A 4,838-nucleotide genomic window follows, 5' to 3' on the forward strand; every position below is an offset into this window, starting at 1 on the left:
GCACCGCCTAAGTTAATAACTTGTTCACCGTTAATTAACTTTGCGAACTACGCCTTCAACAATTCATAATAAACATGAATTCATATTATTAATGTGCGGAAACCATCAACAATATAAGAATAATAATAACTCGACAATAATATAAAAGAAGAGATATTTTATTATATAATGAGAGTTTACAATGGCTAGGAGCCGCACTCCACTGGCGTTAATAAAATAAGAGGGCGCCCGCCCGTACAAGAGCACACGGCGGTCTGCCACAATACACCACCGAAAATACAATAATACAATGCACATACACGAACTTGGCGTTGGGCGGGCGGGCGCACCCGTGCACGACCCGTGCCCAAGCCTCAACCCAAAACTAAGTGTAAGCGGTGTGGGCGCCCGTGCGCACCACTACAAACTCTACACGACCCTCGCCCTGCTCGGCGGGCTCATCTCCACCCGAGCTGTGGTAAACCTGTGCAATCTCTTGTGCGCACACACCTTGTGCGATGAGAATGCGATGAGAGATCGATGTGAGTTCGATGTCCAAATGAACGTGCGCCTCCAAGCTTATATACGCTCACTTGTTGTGTCGCCCTCCATGCGGCCGACCTTCACTTCTATCATCATAACGCCCAACGATTATGCCAAACGCCGTCGGCTTGCCCCAACGCTTCGTGCATACCTTCGTCGGCTCGTTCATAAGGCGGGCTGCCTATCCGCCTTATAAATGGGCGAGCGCCCTCTCATATACGCGCGCACATATAACTTGTGCCTTCGTCGTTTTGGAGTGCTAGCACATCAACACTTAGTCGATTTTTCACAACGGAGGGAGCGCGCGCACATGCCCAAGAACGCAGGGCGTTACATTCTCCCCCACTGGAAATCGTTGTCGTCCTCGACAACATACCATCTTGGTAGCCATCCACCAAGATCATTAATGCCCATGATGTCAACTCCTCCACATATTGCAATCATCATCGCAACATATGTAGAGCCACCGTCTCCACCATGTCTCGTCTTGGCAACCATCTCTCACCAAGATCACCATACCAATGTATGTTGTATATCAGATGTCCATGATCATCGACCACCCTGTCACAATCTCCTCATGCTTCTCTCCACCGTGGAAGGTTGATCCCTCCAACTCAAGCTAGATGTCCACCGAAACAATGTGTCAGACTCCATCATGTCATCACCACCATGTGCAAAACTGCCCATGATATGTCAACAAGTGCTAACACACCTCAACCATGTGCCAACATCTCATCTCAACATTATGTCATATATCGGAAGTCATCTCAATCCATGATCATCAATCACCATGTCACAATCTCCACATGCTGCTCCATTGTGGAAGGCTGGTCCCTCCATCTCAAGCTACATGCCCACTGCAACATATCATGTCGACCTCATCATGTGTCGTCCTCATGTGAACTGCTGCCATGATACTCCAACACAATGCTAACATATCTCTGCACACTGTTAACCCCCATGTCTGAACTAGTTGGGTAGCTAATCCAACAGTCACGCCCAAACCATGAGAAAGCACATCCTCATGCCACCATCAGTCGTTCCTCAAAGCATCTTTTCACATCCTGAACTCGATCAAGAATCCATCCATATAAGTAAACCATGCTCAGGTCCATGAAGTAGTCCTCATCTCAACTGCAACATGTCATCCATGATGTTTGGTGTCAATGTGCTACACGAAGTCAGCCACATCTACTCCAACATCATCCATATGTGTGCCTCCTCCATATGAAGAGACCATCTCATCAAACTCCAACTCTCGGTATGCCACATCCAAGTCCATAAAGCTACCTCCATCACATTTGCAATGTGTCAACCTTCAAGTCTCCATAGAAACAAGTAACTTTTGAATGAATAAAATCCTTCAATTAAAAAACAAAAAAAGCAAAAATGGTTTTTAAAATAGGTATTATTATGATTTATAATTTTAATCAAATTTTGATTAATGTAGTTGTAAAACAGTGAAATATCACACGGTTAATTAATTCAATATTTTATTTACAATTAACTTTTAAATTATTAAATTTCTCCAATAATTAAAAATAAATATTATAATGATAAAAGGAAAATGTTAAATAATTTAATGTGTTATTTGCATATTTTTCTTAAATTATTAAAAATATTTAATAATAAAAAATAATTTATTTTATTGAACATAAATTTCATAATAATTATGTGAAAATTTTAATAATATTCGTTAAGAAAACTACTTTAAGTTATTATAATAGCATTCTTTAAGGTATTTAAGTTCAACATGTCATTTGGATTAGAATCTAGGTGGATAGGATAACAATTATTTTCCTAAGTTATTTACGATAACTCCAATTGACCAAGAATATATATTTATGTCAATAGACATGTCTATTTCGCAATAGGCTTTTCAGAATTTAAATTTAGTTATTAGTGATTATTAAGTGGATGGTGGACATTTAACTTCCATGGAATATGCTAAAATATTCCTATTAGGTTAAGATTTATCTTTAAGTTAGTTATGCTCTTTTGATTAATTTATCTCAAATTAATTAATTAAACAAAATGTCATATCAAATATGTGTCACATTGGATATGCGGTATTCATAAGCCATGTTATTGGCTCAACTAAATATATTTACAAGTTAATAATGTCCATGGTAAAGTGGGGGTGAATCTACATGATTAAAAATCTTGTTTAACTCATACATTATTTTTATAAAATATAATAAAAATAATTTAAAATAAAATTATAATGTACTTAATTTTTATGATTTTTTTAAAATCAAGCAATGTGAGATGTCTCTTAGTGTAATTGTTTTTATTCTTATCATGGATTAATACCTATCAACACTTACCATCCATTTAATTTATACAATAGGGTTTATATATATAGATATATTCTAATTTCAATTTCAATGGATAACTGCAAATTATTTTAAATAAAGTAATCAAGAACTAAATTAAAGTTTTTTTTCTTTTTCAAATATTAAAATTTCTAAACCTATGATGGATTAAAAATTTGTTGTTTATTGAAGAATATGCAATTATTATTGTATAGATGTGTGTTTTCTCTAACTAGCAATTGCAACTGATGTTACAAAGGAAACGTCCTAAGACGGTAGCATAGGTATGAGTAGTAAAGAAGAATGGAAATCTAATAAACATTGAATTCAATTATTCAAAAAACATATATACAAAGTGAAGCATCTCAACGTTAATTTGGAGAATGAAGGGAATTATTTGTGGCCAAAATAATAAACTCCAGACTGCATATAAAATGAAAAGAATATCAACATGTTGCTTGAAATATTACATTATGATCTGTAAAGTTTGGATTTCATCCTCATGGAAAAATTGCCTACAACTGATCAAAACCTTAATAAAAACCTCACTGACTTTGTTCATGATTATGCTATACACAAGATTAACATGTTGATGCATAATTTCAAATTCAAGAACATATTTACTTCTGAAATCAAACTTTATGTTAAAGTAACTGGAGGGAAACACAACACTTGCATACAAAGTAAGAGCTCATGCCTTCATATCATTTTCCACATGTTTCTCTGAATCGTTTCCACTTGCCCATGCATAACTCATGCCTCTACCAAATTCCCAATCTGAAATCAAAACAAAAGTGACATGCCACTTAATATGGAGCCAAGTATGATTTTGAAAGTATAAAGCAACATAGTTCTAAGATCACTGGATTCCAAGCATCATAATGGAAACTACAATGCTAAGGAATGCCATTGATTGAATCTTCATTTATTATGAATCAATTATAAAATGATGACAAAGTTTTCTGGAGATAATTGTGTAGTCATGTGAATTTATGGAACTTAAACAAATCCAATTGGTAGAAATATTCCATCTAAGACTGCTATGTTCCTTGAATTTCAACTAAGAATACGAAATGATTTTTAGCTTGAATGCCATTCCTTATGTTTCTAAGGATTGTATCTTTGAAACGAATACATCCTAACCCATCGTTGTTTAACAACACAGTACACTCCTAACTCAAGGGTTACCCTTTCCTCATGTCACATAGTTTCTTTATGATCAGTTTTAAAAAAAATCAAATAATTTTTGTTTTCATATAAATAAAATAGAATAAAGGTCATGTTCTAAAGTTTAAATTGTTTCCTATTCGCTTCTTTTAGGAACCCAAATTTAGTTGAAGTCATCGTTTCTCCTATGAGAAGTCTACGGGAAACCATATAAATTGATTTTTCTAGAGCGGGGTTTGCTAAGAGAAATTGAACCAGTGATCAGAGTTGCAATGAGGGGCAGTGAGTACGAAGCAGAGATGCAAATATAGTGTCGGAAGACCAACGTAGAAGCAGAGAGGCAGACGCAGAGCCATAGGGAGCCACACAAAGGCCAGCAGTGACTGCGCAGAGGCCGGAAGTGCCCGCGTCGTCCATCCAGAGGCTGTAGAAGTGACGCAGAGGGCCAAAGAGGCTGCACAGATCCTCAAAGGGCTGACACAAAGGGTTTCAGGTTGACGTAGAGGCCAGGAGGGTTGATGCAGTGCCTCAGATTGTGCTGGAGAGGGTTTCGTGGGGCAGACTTTCAGAATATCTGCTTCCAAAGAGAGGTATTACTGCCAGATTATTTATCTCTATCGGGTGGGCAAGTTTGGCACCTAGTGTACTCAAGAAAAGCTGCTTAATAATAAAACCCTTAGAACCACTGCATCGGTTTTCCCAAGTTGGGTTTTTCTAGGGACGATTGTCCAAAAAAAATAGTGTCCCTTGTTTGTTTTTCTATTTCTTTTAGCTATTGATCTGTTGAAGGTTTAGACTGTATTGTGCTTATCTCAATGCTTATATGGTTAAATA

The sequence above is a fragment of the Pinus tabuliformis genome, chromosome 4_2 (genome assembly GCF_031772625.1).
Source record: "Pinus tabuliformis cultivar Carrire ecotype Pingquan chromosome 4_2, CPIR1, whole genome shotgun sequence".
Taxonomy (NCBI): domain Eukaryota; kingdom Viridiplantae; phylum Streptophyta; class Pinopsida; order Pinales; family Pinaceae; genus Pinus; species Pinus tabuliformis.